Source organism: Schistocerca americana, chromosome 10, assembly GCF_021461395.2.
Source record: "Schistocerca americana isolate TAMUIC-IGC-003095 chromosome 10, iqSchAmer2.1, whole genome shotgun sequence".
Classification (NCBI taxonomy): Eukaryota; Metazoa; Arthropoda; class Insecta; order Orthoptera; family Acrididae; genus Schistocerca; species Schistocerca americana.
In genome coordinates this window covers 169,084,215-169,103,336 of record NC_060128.1, presented here as the reverse complement: position 1 = coordinate 169,103,336, position 19,122 = coordinate 169,084,215, and the positions used below count along the sequence as shown (strand labels likewise).

Here is a 19,122-nt window from a genome sequence, read left to right as displayed (position 1 = left end):
AAGAAGTCGACACACTGTTTCCACAACCACAGTCTCACAGTTCTCTCAACGTCTTCATCAGAAGCATAATGATATCCCCGCAGATCGTCTTTCATTATCGGAATAGGGAAAGACGTCACCTTCATTCTCGTAACACGAGAGGAGTTCCTGGCAAGTTTCAATTCTGTGCTCCTTCATTTCAGGAGTCAGCATCCGGAGTACCCATCGTGCACAGATCTTCCAGTAGACAAGTAAAACAATACTGTGACCCGCACGTTCTTGTGAAATGCCCATTGTGCTTGCAATTTTTCTCTGAGTGATACGACGATCTTCCTGAATCAATCTGTCAACATTTTGCTTGTGAAACTCGGTGGCTGCTGTCACACGACGTCCAACTCTTCGTTTATCACGCAGGTCAGATGTTCCCGCCTCAACATCTTTAAACTTACGACGTATAGTACTCACATCAACACAATCACCGCACTCTGCTTTAATTCTCTGATGAATCTCCTGTGGGGTGACACCTTCTGCTTTCAAGAATTCAATGACTGCACGTTGCTTCAATCGCATTGACCGACCGTCTGTGCAGGGTTCCATACTTTGCACTGAAACAACACAACCTTTCAGTGCTAAGGCTTCCCGCCAACTCCCCCTCTCTCACCACCCTCTCTCCCTCCCTTCCCCTCTCCCTCCCACCTTCGAAACCGCGATTCTGTTCAGGATCTTTACATACATATTTGTCTCAGCGCTTCCGCGCTGTAATGATTATTCTGGGATAAATGTTCCACATTCTTTTCACGGCCAAATATTCATTTTTTTTTTTACTGCTCATGTAGTTTCTAATCGTTCTCCTGTAGTATTTGGTAAGCAGTAATATATTTTCATGTTTCTTACCTTTTGTATTACGTAGAAGGTTGAGAAAGGAATTGAGATAGGGTTACAGCCTATCCAAAAAATGGTTCAAATGGCTCTATGCACTACGGAACTTAGCATCTGGGGTCATCAGTCCCCTAGACTTAGAACTACTTAAGCCTAACTAACATAAGGACATCACACACATCCATGCCCGAGGCAGGATTCGAACCTGCGACCGTAGCAGCAGCGTGGTTCCGGACTGAAGCGCCTAGAACCGCTCGGCCACAAATGCCGGCACAGCATATGCCCAGCGTTATTCAATATGTACGTTAAGGAGACTGTAAAGGAACTTGAGGTGAAATTTGGAAATGTAATTGAAGTTACGGGAGAAGCTAAAAACTGTGAAGTTTGTCGATCACATCGTAACTCTCTCAGAGACGGGAAAGAACTTCAAAGACCAAGTGAAGGGAAGTGAAATGGCTCTAAGCACTATGGGACTTAACATCTGTGGTCATCAGTCCCCTAGAACTTACAATTACTTAAACCTAACTAACCTAAGGACATCACACACATCCATGCCCGAGGCAGGATTCGAACCTGCGACCGTAGCGGTCACGCAGTTCCAGACTGAAGCGTCTAGAAGCGCACGCCCACAGCGGCCGGCTCTCAAGTCAAGGGAGTGGACAGTGTCTCGAAAAGAAATTATAAGATCAACATCAAAAGAAAGTTAAAGAAGGTTAATGGATTCAAATCGAATTAATTCATTACATAAATGTTTTGTTCCATTCTCGAAACAGATTCTTTAAAAGATCGGTTTTCTTATTGACTGATCTTTGTATTAGTATTTGCAGTATCGCTACTTACAAGCTTCACGGACAGCAGTTGTGGTCTGATAGTGCAGAAAGCGCTCGAGAACTCACCTGAAACACAAAAACGAAATATTGGTCAGCATATTTAAGAAGTCGCTCATTCACCAAACGCTGTTCTCTATGGCTATACTAAAAATGTCACATGCGGAAATTTTTAGTGAATTCTGACAAGTCTTACAATGTTGCTTTTCAACACAGTTCTCAATTTCAGACGATTAAATTAACCCTCTAACGGTAAGGTGAAGTTTCCTGACATAAACGGTAAGATGGAGTTGGATTAGACCCCACCCTCCAAATATCGATTTTTCAGGGTAAAATAAAAAATGAATAATGGGAAAAAGTTTTATTATAAATTAAACACATATAATATTTGTTATAACAACAAGTCTTTTTTATTTTTATAGTCAATAAGTAAGAATATAAAGTACTTTGTAAAAAATAGGAACTTGATTACAAAAAATACCTTAATAGTAATATTCTCTATAAAATTATAGAAAACATAGTAAAAATCGGTAGATTCAGTCATCAGCTAAGAACTTGAGTGCTTTAGAAATTCTAAAGATAGGAACTAAATGAGAAACGTCTCTTACTAACTGTAGAAAATAATTACATTGTCAGCAGTTTCGAAATATAAAGTTCTCAATAATAAATGTCTTTGTACACATAATGTAATAGGAACAAGCAATAAATGTATGATGTTATCCTGGAAACGATCACATACAGCCCTTAAAATACCTATTTGGCACAATATATCACATCTCAGTTTCTTTACAGCCTTGGCATATAATTACTTTATGCTCCCCACATATAGAACGATTAAACTTACTACAAGAAGCATTCCCCTTCCTATCTTTTGATCTGTCACAAAAATCACATCTTCTTTTCTTTAGTGGCTGTGCTTGGATAGGCTTGTCTAATTCGATTGGTTCTTTTTCCAAAAGTTTTACAATAGACGAACGAAGCTCACGGGGAAGATGTGTGTTATTCAACCTCTTTTCCATTAGAGGTTTTGTCAAAGAGAGCGCAAGATTTTTGAGAAATGATATTCTCGCGTCATTTGAAAAGCTGTACATTTTGCTATTTCTTCTGTAAATGATAAAACTATTTATAGCAGCGATGTCTAAAATAGCATAAAGGTACCGCATGGGCCATCTTCTCTATTTTCTTTTTGTGGTCCTGGTGTGCAAAGCATATCTAATACGTCGACCTCTCCTTTAGTTAGACTGTAGAACTCCACAATTTCAGGCTTATTTGATTTTTCATTTATCCCTCCAGAGAAGTGCATAGACGATATCAGTGAAATTTTTTTATTTTTCTTTGGGGTAAATGACGCCAAAGTTTTTTTCGTCTTGATACATAAATGTTGAAGAGCCTACTGGAGCGGAAAGTAGCATTGATGGTGGTATTTGCGGTTTGTTCCTCCTCAATGTACCTATAAATCTGAGTTTCTTTTGGAGGAGAGCATCAGTCACCTCCAATGAGGAGAACCAATTGTCCGCTGTAATGTTTCTATTAGACCCCTGATAGATTCCATACTGGGCAGGTAAAGGCAAATCTCCAGGTCTTCTCTTTATTCTGTTGTCGTTGCCAGTGTATGGAATGCCACGGAAAAAATAGAACGTCCTTGCATCGCATAGTGACATTATTTTCAACCCATATTTGTCGGGTTTCCATAGTTTCCGCAGAAATCCGTTCACTGTGCGGCTCGACAGCTCAACATGCTCCCGATGTCCATCTGCCGTGTGTTGCGTCGACGTTGACGCATGAAACCGTGCGAAATTCAGCTACTGCTCTTTGTGAAGATTACAAACAATAACGTGTGTATTTCTGTAATTTCGTTCTTGACAAGATGGAGGATGACAGTTTTCTTATACTCTTAGTGTCTAGTGACGAGGCAACATTCCATTTAAATGGCAAGGTGAAGCGTCATAATGTGAGAATATGGGGTACAGAACTACCACATGAAGTTGTACAACATGAGAGGGACTCTCCAAAATTTAAGGTGTTTCGTGCAGTTTCGCGAGAAAAGGTGTGCGGGCCATTTTCTTTGCTGAGGACACTGTTATAGGAAGCAGATATCTCAATATTCTTGACAACTTTCTTTTACCAGACTTTCGAACGACATCATTCACCAACAGGATGGGGCACTGCCACTCTACCATCTGGAGAGTCAAAGGACTACTGAACGATGGATCGGTCGCACTGAACCAAATGATTCATCCTTACGCAACTGGCCTCCAAGGTCGCCGGATGTGACTGTATGTCATTATTTCTTGTGGGGGATTATAAAGGACACGGTTTATGTAGCTCCGTTACCAACAACAATGAACGAAGTGAGACATGGCATAACAGCAGCTGTGGAAGCTGTAACTCAAGGCATGCTCGCTGCAGTGTGGGAACAATTTGAATACCGCACTGGCATATGCCGTGCATCTCAAAGGGGGCGTATTGAACACCTATGAAAAGGTACGAAAGAAACCTTTTGTGTGACCCGTTCATTGAAAAACAAAATTCGTTGTATATGTTTATAGGTTTCAGAAATATGGACGAGTCAAATCGAATAATTCTTTTTATTATCTGTCAAATGTCATATAAATTAAATAATGTGACCAGTTTCACAAGCTGCTACATCTTCGCGAAAAAAACACAGTGACCCGTATATATAATAAGTTTCCTTTAATTTACGTTCAAAAATGGTTCAAATGGCTCTGAGCACTATGGGACTCAACTGCTGTGGTCATCAGTCCCCTAGAACTTAGAACTAATTAAACCTAACTAACCTAAGGACATCACACACATCCATGCCCGAGGCAGGATTCGAACCTGCGACCGTAGCAGCAGCGCGGCTCCGGACTGGAGCGCCTAGAACCGCACGACCATTTAATTTACGTCTATGGTCACAATCTTTGCTGTTTAACAGCAAAGATTGTGACCATAGACGTAAATTAAAGGACACTTAATATGACCAGTGATGAAAAAATACATTACTAATTAACTTTGTGAGGGAGTCGAACCGTCGCCTCTTATACGTTTTTTTTTCAGCAAAATATAACATATTCTTCATTTTTTTTAAATAATCTTTATTGAACAAACTAACACTAGATATATACACTATGCAAGAGTTCTTAAAGGTACAATTTAAACATATACAAATGACAGTTAAACAAAAAATATTAGAAAAACATTAAATACAACAAAATATAAAATATTCTGTCTTCATCCTTTTTTCAATTTATTTTTTGGTCGATGCATGAGAACGTGGATAAGGGTGTTGCACCATGTGACAGGTAGGCATAGCACACTCCAACTTTGAGAGGGGGTCAAGGAAGACGCTGCGGAGATAACCGGCAAAAGTTGGTCGGTAAGATGGTTTTCGGGTGAGGGTGCTATGCGGGGTTACAACTTTCTACCAGAAGTTACGGACTGTATGCGGACCACTCTGAAAGAGGTATTCTAAAGCCTGTCCTCGAAACCATATTAGGGTATGGTGCTTAGCGAGAGGGTAGTGAAATGTCTGGGGCAACAACAGGAAATCCGGGGTTACCGTCGTTGGCGGGGCACGGAGGTAAAAGCCCACGATTCGTTGGATGACGAACCAAACGTTTCGTTTTAGGGGCCACGTAAGACGGTGCTCGTCGGTGTCTTCGAGCTGACAGTCAGGGCAGAGTGGGGAAGTGGCCAGTCCTATGCGATAAAGTCGACTATTAGTCGGGAATTTGCCATAGACTAAAACATACCAGAGTGCAGCCACAGACGACGGTAAAAAGGGTGCATGCGCACACCCGCAAACCATTCGCCAGTTAATGTCAGGGTGCTGTAGCACCATGGGATCGCAAGGGTTGGACAGCATAAAGAAACGATAATAATGTTTTGTACGGGGAGGACGGGTGACTGTAAGATCGCCCCGAACGTAGCTGAAACAATTGGCTGAAACAATTGGCTACGTGGTAATACGTTCGTCCTACGAAGTTCGAACGCTTATCACTTGCGCACCATGAACTCTGCACTTGGCCACCTACGCACAGAGACATAAGCCCCGCAATAGACGCGTAAAACTCTTCATGCGATTTCCCCGGAATTGCCAGAGTAGTGCACGTTACTGCTTGCACGTTATGTTGTTTTGATGGCTCACTAAAGGCGCACAAAGTTTGAAGTAAATCTATGATGCCAACGCCGTGGCCTCCTCTTGTAAGATTACACTGCGGACAAACAATTGGCACAAGTGACATTCCGCGGAAGTATATGCTGTGAGTACATAAAAGATGTCGATCGGCAATACGAAAGTAAAAATTGTCGGTGATTTTAGTAGTATGTACATTAGGCCGCGTCTGACGCATGTTTGTTCAAATGTGTGTGAAATTTTATGGGACTTAACTGCTAAGGTCATCAGTCCCTAAGCTTACACACTACTTAACCTGGATTATCCTAAGGACAAACACACACACCCATGCCCGAGGGAGGACTCGAACCTCCGCCGGGATCAGCCACACAGTCCATGACCGCAGCGCCTAAGACCGCTCGGCTAATCCCGCGTGACGCATGTTTAAGTGCCTAACGTTTCGCCTCTTATTGCTGGAGAAGTCTTCGGGGATTACAAAGAAATCGAACAAGCTAGACTTGCTCGATTGGTCTGAAAATTCAAGTAAGCAAAAACGCTCGCGTGATCATCGGTGGGTGTTGGTTGGTCATTACGGGACGCGGTGAAGTGAGAGGGCCACTGAAGAAGTGGATGAGGAGGAGGCGATGTTTTATGCATGCAGCGAGCAGCGGCGGCCCCATTGTGATTCGCGCTGCGCTGCCGGCGTCTGCGTCGGTATGCGTGGCGCTGACTGCCTCGCCGTGCCCTCGGCACAATGCCGCCCCGGTCAGGGCTCGCCAGTTGGGTTTCGCGGCCGGCCTTTGTCTCGATTCCGGGCAGGCGTCGGCGCGGCTTCGCTCACACAGAACAGACTGTCCGCCGGGCGCATCGCAAACACGGACGGCTGGACGCCGCTGGAGGAGGCGACTCCAGACCGGGAGCACGCTTCCAGGCGCAGTCACGTGCGCCCCGCGCAGCAGTAACGGCAAACCGAAATACCCTGAAGAACCAAAGAACCTGGCCCACCTGCCTAATATCACATACGGACCAGGCGAATGTGCAGAAGTGACGCAGCACGACATGGCACGGACTCGACTAATGTCTGAAGTAGTGCTGGAAGGAACTGACACCACGAATCTTAAAGGGCTGTCCATAAATACGTAAGAGTTCAAGGGGGTGGATATCTCTTCTGAACACCACCTTGCAAAGCATCCCAGATATACTCAATAACGTTCATGTCTGGCGAGTGTCCCTGGAGCCACTTTGTAGCAATTCTGGACGTGTGGAATGTCGCCCAACTACGTGAGAATGCACAATGGACGTGAATGGATGCAGTGGTCAGACAGGATGCTTATGTACTTGTCACCTGTCAGAGTCGTATCTAGACGTAAGCTGTCCAAACAGTTAAGAATCGTGCTCAAAGACTGTCTCACCTGAAACAGTGAAAATTGAGCTGAAACAGTAAAAGGCGCCAAGAACACAACAAGATACTTATCGTAAAATGTAACAACAGACAGCGTAACTAATCACCCTTTCATACAGGGAAGTACACTGAAGAGCCAAAGAAACTGGTACACCTGCCTAATATGCTGTAGGGCCGCCTCCAGCAAGCAGAAGTGCCGCAACACGACGCGGCATGGACTCAACTAATGTCTGAAGTAGTGCTGGAGGGAACTGACACCATGAATCCTTCAGGGCTGTCCATAAATTCGTGAGAGAACGAGAGTGTGGGGGCATCCCAGAGAGGTATTCCAGATATGCTCAATAATCTTCATATCTGGGGAATTTGGTATCCGCGGAAGTGTTTAAACGGAGAAGATTGTTCTCGGAGCCCCTCTGTAGCAATTCTTGACGTGTGGGTTGCCTTGTTGGAACTGACCAATTCCGTCGGAATGCACAAGGGACATGAATGGATGCAGGCGATCACGCAGGATGCTTAAGTACGTGACACTTTCCAACAATCGTATCTAGATGTATCAGGGGTCCCATATCACTCCCACTGCACACGCCCATACCCTCACAGAGCTTCAACCAGCTTGAACATTCCCCTTGTGACATTCAGGGTACATAGATTCATGAGGTAATCTCCACACCCGTACATGTTCATCCGCTCGGTACAACTTGAAACGACACTCGTCCAACCAGGCAAGACGTTTCCGGTCATCAACAGTCCAACGTCGGTGTTGACGGGCCCAGGCGAGGTGTAAAGCATTGTGTCGTGCAGTCGTCAAGGGTACACGAGTGGGTCTTCGGCTCTGAAACCACGTATCGATGATGCTTCATTGACTGGTTCGCATGCTGTCACTTGTTGACGGCCAAGCATTGAAATGTGTAGAAATTTGCACTTCTGTCACGTTGAAGCGTTCTCTTCAGTCATCGTTGGTCCCGTTCTTGCAGGATTTTTTCTGGCTGCAGCGATGTCAGAGATTTGATGGTTCACCAGATTCCTGATATTCACGGTACAGCCGGCCGAAGTGGCCGTGCGGTTAAAGGCGTTGCAGTCTGGAACCGCAAGACCGCTACGGTCGCAGGTTCGAATCCTGCCTCGGGCATGGATGTGCGTGATGTCCTTAGGTTAGTTAGGTTTAAGTAGTTCTAAGTTCTAGGGGACTTATGACCACAGCAGTTGAGTCCCATAGTGCTCAGAGCCATTTGAACCATTTTTTTTCACGGTACACTCGTGAAATGGTCATACGGGAAAAACCCCACTTCATTGCTACCTCGGAGATGCTATGACCCATCGCTCGTACGCCGACTATAACACCACGTTCACACTCCCTTAAATCTTGATACTGCCATTGTAGCAGCAGTAACCGATCCAACAACTGCACCAGACACTTGTCGTCTTACATAGGCGTTGCCGATCGCAGCGCCGTATTCTGCCTGTTTACATATGTCTGTGTTTGAATACGCGTGCCTATACCAGTTTCGTCTGGTGCTTCACTGTATAAGCTCGCGCACGATATGGTGGCCGACGTGCAGCAACCAGATTTCGTCCAACCTTTTCGGTCGAGCTGCGATGACAGAATGGAACCGGAAACCCTGCAGTCGTTCTCATACGATTTTACAGAAATTATTCGGTAAAAAAGCCTCATTTTTGCTTCATCTATTGCGTGTTATGTCAGGTTCATAATGACGTGCCCATCATTTCGTTGTCATAGTAATTGTGATATTTACCTGAAACTAAGACAATACGCGAAATTCGGGAAAGTGTGTAGCGCAAAATGGAGGTTGCTATGATTTTGCGTTTCGAGCATATTACATTGTACTCTCCTCGATGTTATTCAATCTGTATATTGAGCAAGCAGTAAAGGAAACAAAAGAAAAATTCGGAGTAGGTATTAAAATCCATAGAGAAGAAATAAAAACTTTGAGATTCACCGATGACATTGTAATTCTGTCAGAGACAGCAAAGGACCTGGAAGAGCAGCTGAACGCAATGGAGAGTGTCTCGAAAGGAGGATATAAGATGAACATCAACAAAAGCAAATCGGGAATAAAGGAATGTAGTCGAATTAAATCGGGTGATGCTGCGGGAATTAGATTTGGAAATGAGACGCTTAAAGTAGTAAATGAGTTTTGCTATTTGGGGGAGCAAAATAACTGATGATGGTCAAAGTAGAGAGGATATAAAATGTAGACTGGCAATGGCAAGGAAAGCGTTTCTGAAGAAGAGAAAATTTGTTAATATCGAGTGTAGATTTAAGTGTCAGGAAGTCGTATCTGAAAGTATTTGTATGGAGTGTAGCCATGTATGGAAGTGAAACATGGACGATAAATAGTTTAGACAAGAAGAGAATAAAAGCTTTCGAAATGTGGTGCTACAGAAGAATGCTGAAGATTAGATGGGTAGATCACATAACTAATGATGAAGTATTGAATAGAATTGGGGAGAAGAGGAGTTTGTGGCACAACTTGACTAGAAGAAGGGATCGGTTGGCAGGACATGTTCTGAGGCATCAAGGGATCACCAATTTAGTATTGGAGGGCAGAGTGGAGGGTAAAAATTGTAGCGGGAGATCAAGAGATGAATACACTAAGGAGATTCAGAAGGATGTAGGCTGCAGTAGGTACTGGGAGATGAAGCAGCTTGCACAGGATAGAGTAGCATGGAGAGCTGCATCAAACCAGTATCAGGACTGAAGACCACAACAACAACAACAACAACGTATGAAATTGAGCAAAAATGTTGAATTTGTCTTTAGACTTGGGTACAGGTATCTAACTGTCACCAGTCTTGAGAAAATTGATCTGATGTAACACATTTATTCACGATCGCGCCGCGCTATTCATAGAGCCAGAGTGAAATATCCACAACAATCCTCCTCTCTTAAAAGTTCTGAAATTAGCAGCGTCCATTTTAGATTGCAATGCTAAAACTGTGGTACGTGTGGTTGCGGTGGGGCATTCATTCAAGAGCTTGCAGCTTTTATGAAGAAATGGGCATCAGTGTAGCCAGTGAGCGGTCCTACAGCAATGAACATTTTACGTTTTGGACCCTTACAGAAGTGAACATCAGAAAAATTCGTGAGACAGCTTCTCGCAAATATTCATATATACAGCGCAGAGTCCAGCACTGATAAAGCTGGTTTACCATAAGATCAATAGATGTGGAGTATGCATACATTCTACAGTCTCGCAATGGACAAGAGTGTGCTTTAGGCCTGTAGTGTTCTCAGCGCCTCAATTATTTTAACTATATACTGCAATGTTTTCACCATTTCTACGGCCTGATTATGGTGCTTCCTACCAAAACCGGTAGCCAGTACGCAAAATAAAAAAAATGCGTCTACCGGCGAAACCAAATACTTTCAACGCTTTCTGTGTTGATTAGAGATTAATCTAGGCTCATATGACCAGTAAAGAGACTAACAGCTGGATTCATCTGTTATCTTACGTAGTTAGTGAATGTTCTGTCTACACTCTCCCCTAGCGAGTTTACGTCAATCGCTTTTTGTGAAATACGCACGTCTGGCGCAAGGTACGGATCCTGCTCGGAAATCCCCAGTTTCCTGCACTTGTTTTCTACATCTCGATTCAGCTCATTCCACCTCCTACGGTCGCTCCACACGCTAATCCCTGTTTGCGAGCTCCGAAACAGATAACAGTCCGCAGGCAGGTGCGTAATCCACCTCACTGCGGTGGGACTCCCTACGGCAACACAACCTGAAATCATCTCTGGTGCTAACCTCCGCCAGTTGTTCGTCTACTTCGACACAATCTCTACTTTAGTGCGCCTTGTTGCTTACTCCACATGCTCCTAAGCACAACGCCTCATTGCCATGCAGAACGTGCACAAAGATTTCACAAAATTTCCGCTTGTTGTAACAAATGACAGCTGTCTTTAAATGTAGATAAATCTAAGACCAGATTGATAATGCTCTTGTTTGGACCACAAAAAAGGCGAAGATACTCCTCTTTAAAAGACTCCGACAGGAAAGTGGGGAACCAGCTGCCTCTCATTACACATGCCACAGCAAAAGTTTAGCATGCGAACATTTTCGCGCTCTTTTAACAAAGGGTGTTCTAAACTCTTTTACCCAGTCTCTCATTGTAGTTAATCCTTCATTCCCAGCATCTCCATTTGCTGCCAGTGTTTGTAGAGGGTGAACATACACTACTGTCCATTAAAATTGCTACACCACGAAGATGACGTGCTACAGACGCGAAATTTAACCGACAGGAAGAAGATGCTGTCATATGCAAAAGGATTAGCTTTTAAGAGCATTCACACAAGGTTGGCGCCGGTGGCGACACCTACATCGTGCTAACATGAGGAAAGTTTCCAACCGATTTCTCATACACAAACAGCAGTTGACCGGCGTTGCCTGGTGAAACGTTGTTGTAATGCCTCGTGTAAGGAGGAGAAATGCGTACCATCACGTTTCCGACTTTGATAAAGGTCGGACTGTAGCCTATCGCGATTGTGGTTTGTCGTATCGCGACATTGCTGCTCGCGTTGGTCGAGATCCAACGACTGTTAACAGACTATGGAATCGGTGGGTTAAGGAGGATAATACGGAACGCCGTGCTGGATCACAACGGCCTCGTATCACTAGCAGTCGAGATGACAGGCATCTTATCCACATGGCTGTAACGGATCGTGCAGCCACGTCTCGATCCCTGAGTTTACAAGACAACAACCATCTGCACGAACAGTTCGACGACGTCTGCAGCAGCATGGACTATCAGCTCGGAGACCATGGCTGCGGTTACCCTTGACGCTGCATCACAGACAGGAGCGCCTGCGATGGTGTACTCAACGACGAACCTGGGTGCACGAATGGCAAAACGTCATTTTTTCGGATGAATCCAGGTTCTGTTTACAGCATCATGACGGTCAATGGTGGTCGAGTAACTGGCTCGTCGCAGTACGCCAGTCACTTCTCTTGATGGACTGTGGTATCATGTTGAAGCTGCATGGGCAGCTGTACCTGTACACGCCATCCAAACTCTATTTGACTCAATGCCCAAGGCCGTTATTACGGCCAGAGAAGGTTGTTCTGCGTACTGATTTCTCAGGATCTATGCACCCAAATTGCGTGAAAATGCAATCAAATGTCAGATCTAGTATAATATATTTGTCCAATGAATAACCGTTTATCATCTGCATTTCTTCTTCGTGTAGCAATTTTAATGGGCAGTAGTATAAACAAAACCGACAAACTGCAGCGAGGGATTCCTAAGGAGAAACAAAAGCCCTATTAACATGCGTCCGCGAACGGACAGCGTGCGTGCAGTGGCAACAAATTGTACACAGCACAGAGTTGCATCGCATCCACGTCACAACAGATGCTCAAAGTGGCCTCCATAGGGCTGCTGGAGGTAGGGATATTAGCGGTTTTCTTGCAGGATACACATAATCGTACTTTGGCTTAGTCATGTTGGTGGGCCACTTGCCTGGAGCTTGATTAGGGTTGTATGCATGTATGTATGTACATTCAAGCTCATAAATTAAGGATAATGCTGATACGTGGTGAAACAACGCTCTGGTGGGCGGTTTGCGGGTTTAAATCACCTCGGGGTCTGACCATGCGGTACATTTGACCCGCGGTCGTCGCACGGTGACGCTGGCAGCAGTCTACATACGCAGAGATGTGTTGGTGCATGTCAGAGTAAAGTGCAGTGAGTAAGTGTGCAGGTGTTTTTAGACGTGCTAATGGTGAGTGTGTGTTGAAAATGGCCCAAAGAACGCATATTGATGACGTAATGAGGGGTAGAATACTAGGGCGACTGGAGGCTGGTCAAACACAGCAGGTCGTAGCACGGGCCCTCCGTGTGCCACAAAGTGTGATCTCAAGATTACGGCAACGATTCCAGCAGACAGGAAACGTGTCCAGGTGCTACAGTATGGGACGTCTACAGTGTACAACACCACAAGAAGACCGATACCTCACCATCAGCGCCCGCAGACGGCCACGGAGTATTGCAGGTAGCCTTGCTCGAGACCTTACCGCTGCCACTGGAACAGCTATCTCCAGACACACAGTCTACAGACGACTGAACAGACACGGTTTATTCGCCCGGAGACCTGCAAGGTGCATTCCACTGACCCATGATCACAGGAGAGCCAGAAAATTCTGGTGTCAAGAACACAGTACATGGTCATTGGAACAATGGTCCCAGGTTATGTTCACGGACGAGTCCAGGTATATTCTGAACAGTGATTCTCGCCAGGTTTTTATCTGGCGAGGAGCGGGAACCAGATACCAAATCCTTAATGTTCAAAAAATGGCTCTGAGCACTATGGGACTTAACATCTGAGGTTATCAGTCCCCTAGACTTAGAACTACTTAAACCTAACTAACCTAAGGACATCACACACATCCATGCCCGAGGCAGGATTCGAACCTGCGACCGAAGCGGTCGCGCGGTTCCGGACTGAGGCGCCTAGAACTGCTCGGTCACTCCGTCGGCACCTTAATGTCCTTGAAATGGACCTGTATGGAGGTCGTGGTTTGATGGTGTGGGGTGGGATTATGATTGGTGCACGTACACCTCTGCATGTCTTTGACAGAGGAACTGTAATAGGTCAGGTGTATCGTGACGTCATTTTTCACCAGTATGTCCGCCTTTTCCACCTTCCTCCTGATGGGTGATAACACACGGCCCCACCGAGTTGTCATCGTGGAGGAGATCCTTGAAACAGCAGATATCAGGCGAATGGAGTGGCCTGTCTGTTCTCCAGGCGAGAACCGCATCCAGCACGTCTGGGATGCTCTCAGTCGATGTAACGCTGCACGTCTTCAAACCCCTACGACACTTCAGGAGCTCCGTCAGGCACTGGTGCAAGAATGGGAGGGAGGCTTTACCCCAGCAGCTGCTCGACCACCTGATCCAGAGTATGCCAACCCGTTGTGCGGCCTGTGTACGTGTGCATGGTGATCATATCCCACGTTGCTGTCGGGGTACATGCGCAGGAAACAGTGGCGTTTTGTAGCACATGTGTTTCGAGACTGTTTTCTCAACTTATCACCAATACCGTGGACTTACAGATCTGTGTCGTGTGTGTGTTGACTATGTGCCTATGCTGTTAGTGCCAGTTTTGTGTAGTACCACGTTGTGTGGCATCACATGCTGTAATTATCCTTAATTTATGAGCATGAGTGTATTAAACTGGGGACCGAGAATCGAAGAAGAGGCATCGTCCCGTCGTAGCCCTCAGTGGTTCATAACCCCATAACCACAGCAGTCACCCACCCCATCGCCGCCCCACACCGAACACAGGGTTATTGTGCGGTTCAGCCCTCAGTGGACCCCCTCTCCCCCCACCCCCCCACCCTCCGGCCCCGGGAACGTCCCATCCCTCGTGCTGCGACTATAACACCAAGTTCAAACTCACTTAAATCTTGATAACCTGCCATTGTAGCATCAGTAACCGATCTAGCAACTGCACTAGACACTCGTTGCCATCCGCAGCGCCGTATTCTGCCTGATTACATATCTCCGTATTTGAATACTCATGTACATTCCAGTTCTTTTGGCGCTTCAGTGTATAAAAGTTTGCTTGAAGAAATACAGCCACATGGTGCAAGATTAACAAAGTACAGTTAAACCCGGCTAAGAAGACTGCCATTTACTTAAGTAAGAAACGCCCGCAGATGCCTGTTACACTGAGACAGAATGGACACGACATTCCATGGAGTACTAAGGCGACATACTTAGGCGTTACTCTGGACAAAAAATTCTTCCTCCGTAAACGTATGTAAGATCTTAGAAACTAAGCCATTGGAATGGCTAAAACACTTTTCTCATTTTTTAAAAGCTTCACAGCCAAATTACAACTGTATAAAGAGACAATCCTTTCAAAAATGCTAAACAGCAGCTCTCTCTGTGGTATGACTAGCCAAACACAGATACATCGCCTCCAAGTCCTACAAAATACACTGTGACAATTATTGAACTATTTGAAATACAATCAATGTTACTTATATTCCGTCCTGATTGCAAAAAATGTTTATTCAGAAGACCGGTTTCGGTTCCTCTAGAAACATCTTCAGATCTGAAATGGCAATAATACTAATTTACTATTTCACAAATGCAAACTTATTTCATCCTATCTGATAAGCATCAAATGTACCAGAACGTACCTGCAATTTCGGTTACAGGAGTAACCCGTCCACACACAGCAACCTTCACATGCTGCGTCTCATTAAATTGTTTGGCAGAATTCACGTCATTTATATTAATTATACAGCTCTTACCGACAGGTGGTGTCTGGTACATTTGTTACGTTACATATGCACATATTACATTAGGTAGATTTTTTAAATTTGCTTTTATCTCTAAAAATACTTAGTTAAAATCTGCAGTTGTCAAGGTTAAAATCTTTACTTGTCAAAATTAAAAATACACAATAAAATTATCATTTTTGTACGATAGAAAACAAAGGGGTAAGAGGGTCGTGCAGGAGGGCCCCGTCAACGACGTTAGGCGCTGCACGCATCTTCAAGCTGTTTCACCGTGCACCATCTCTCATCCTTCGGCTTGGACTTCTATACGCAACAGTGGTCATCTCAGTAAGTCGTCATAAATACTAAAATAGGCGTTATGATTGAGCTCGCTTTGCTCGTTGAGGATTAAATTCGGGTCTTTCTTTTTGTGGATGTATATTTCAAGTTCTAAAATCTTAAGAAACCGTTCCTTATGAGCTCTATGTAGGATTTCTAAGTTTTGTTCAGTGTTCGTGACTGAGTGCTTTAAGGGAGCCATATGCACCCCAGGTACGTTCTGGTACATTTAATGTCGATCGGGTTGGACGAAATAGGCTTGCATTTGTGAAATAGTAAATTAGTATCATTGTCATTTCAGATCTGAAGATGGTTCTAGAGGAACCGAAACCGGTCATGTGAATAAACATTTTTGCAATCTGCGGTATCCCTGCAGACATTATGTCTGTTTTTGCAAATGCCAGGGATTTGTTTATTATCTAATAAAAATCGCTGATGTAACTGGAACTGGTAACTTCCTGGGAAGTACGAACGTTTTACTCAGTGTCATACATCATAATCGATATTTTTGGAAAGCAGGCAGCTGTCATCCATTGTTTAAACATTGAAACACTGCAACAGTTACGTATTTTTTCATGCTTAGCAAGACGCGTTTTGAGAATTTTTTCTCGTTTCCAGATACTAATACATATAAAAATATTTTGTGTTGCGTTTGCGTATTTGTTGTTCTGCTTTTCTTACACTGTAGTCCTCTCTTTGAGGTTATCAATTGCTCTGCCTCCTGTGCCTAGAAAGCCACACACAGACACACACGCAAACTATCACTCGCGTTGATTGTTTGTGTAATATCAGGAAAAATACATACGTAAATACTGCATTTGACAACGAGAATAAAGTCTCGAAATACGTTTTGCTCAGCATGAAAAAATACGCATCTGGAACTGTTTAAACCAGAAACATTCGAGCAACGCAAAGTGAGTAAAGATGTCAACTAGCGCTACAAGTGGCCAAACGACGAAATACGCTAAATATGGTTCGACAAAGGTATCACGATGATCACAACAATCACTAAAATGCGCATGCGCAGTAGAGACAGCTTGGAAATGGTTGTGATTGCTCACGATATCTTTATTCGAACGAACCTAGTTACTCCCATCGGACACCATGCCGAGCAGAACTTGGCAGCGGCAGCAGATAGGACACGAATTGTTACAGCTTTTACACGTTTACCTGTTCACATACGCCCCGGTGTCAACATACTTAACCACGCAATGTTTATAAACACTATTTGACGGCCAACATCATGCCAGCATTTTACACCAGTTTTAATCATAAAGCGTAAATCGCGAGAAAAGTGATAAATATGTCGTAAACGGCGGCAACACGTTGATTTTGGGAACGTACACTACTGGCCATTAAAACTGCTACACCAAGAACAAATCCAGATGATAAACGGGTATTCAGTGGACAAATATATTATACTGGAACTGACATGTGATTACATTTTCACGCAATGTGGGTGCATAGATCCTGAGAAATCAGTACCGAGAACAAACCACCTCTGGCCGTAATAACGGCCTTGATACGCCTGGGCATTGAGACAAACAGAGCTTGGATGGCGTGTACAGGTACAGCTGCCCAAGAAGCTTCAACACGATACCACAGTTCATCAAGAGTAGTGACTGGCGTATTGTGACCAGCCAGTTGCTCGGCCACCATTGACCAGACGTTTACAATTGGTGAGAGATCTGGAGAATTTGCTGGCCAGGGCAGCAGTCGAACATTTTCTGTATCCAGATAGGCCCGTACAGGACCTGCAACATGCGGTCGTGCATTATCCTACTGAAATGTAGGGTTTCGCAGGGATCGACTGAAGGGTAGAGCTACGGGTCGTAACGTATCTGAAATGTAACGTCCACTGTTCAAAGTGCCGTCAATGCGAACAAGAGGTGACCGAGACGTTTAACCAATGGCACCCCATACTATCACGCCGGGTGATACGCCAGTATGGCGATGGCGAATACACGCTTCCAATGTGCGTTCACCGCGATGTCACCAAACAGGGTTGCGACCATTATGATGCAAACGTCCACATCTGCTGACTCGGGGATCGATACGTGGCTGCACGATCCGTTACAGCCATGCGGATAAGATGCCTATCATGTCAACTGCTAGTGATACGAGGCCGTTGTGATCCAGCACGGCGTTTCGTATTACCCTCCTGAACCCACCGATTCCATATTCTGATAACAGTCATTGGATCTCGACCAACGCGAGCAGCAATGTCGCGATACGATGAACCGCAATCGCGATAGGCTACAATCCGACCTTTATCAGAGTCGGAAACGTGATGGTACGCATTTCTCCTCCTTACACGCGGCATGACAACAACGTTTCACCAGGCAGCGCCGGTCAACTGCTGTTTTTGTATGAGAAATCGGTTGGAAACTTTTCTCATGTGAGCACGTTGTAGGTGTCGCCACCGGCGCCAACCTTGTGTGAATGCTCTGAAAAGCTAATCATTTACATATCACGGCATCTTCATCCTGTCGGTTAAATTTCGCGTCTGTAGCACGTCATCTTCGTGGTGTAGCAATTTTAATGGCCAGTAGTGTAGTTAATGCCGTTACCAAAACGTTTTTTACAAGATTTGAAGTGTTTTAAAAAAATAATCTTTTATTCCCTTAAATAGTACCGTATAGCATCTTCTTCAAACTTGACTTTAATGTCTTAATCCCGCTTTCATCCGCTGAGCGAAAGCTGTTGCCCTTTGAAGTTTGAGATAGTCCCTAGAGCATGATTTGCAGTTTTTATCGAGGTACACATTTGAAAATTCTGTAAGAAAGCAATTGTATTGTCAGCCAAAGCTACAGCCCATTGTCTGCTCGGATGCACATTTTAATAATAGAGCAAGGCAGCTCGACGTCAGAGCTGCTCGGGCTAATCCTTGTTTGGCGAGCAGTAAAGCAGAGAGACAGCGCGTAATCACGCTTCGTCAGCGCTCAGAGAAAGCTCCGGCTCTCCCCACTCATTCTGCATTCAATGGCGCGGACCACCACCTCACCTATCTCCCTCCACATCTCTTCAGGACGTGGTGGATCCCCCCCGCATGTAATCCGAGTGTTACGCGTATCTCAAAAGCAGAATGGCGCTTGCTGCCACGCTTGGTGTCTGCACAACACGCCACACTGCGAAGGTTAATCTTTGTTTGAACAGCAGTCACCGAAATATCTGGAAAGAAGCTGGTAACCCGAGACGATGCGCTGGTGTTTGGTGGTCGGCACCCGGGTCATTAACGGTGGTTCCAGATTTGTCCGACACGAGTATGGAGACAACTGATTGACTGAATCATATACACTATGTGATCAAAAGTATCCGGACACCTGGCTGA

The 19,122-nt window shown here is 44.8% G+C and overlaps 1 protein-coding gene across 1 annotated transcript in view; it reads right to left on the bottom strand.

Moving 5' to 3' along the window:
* Positions 1–19,122, bottom strand: part of LOC124552531 (carbonic anhydrase 2-like) — a 208,014-nt gene that overhangs the window by 81,320 nt on the left and 107,572 nt on the right. The window lies entirely within an intron of this gene.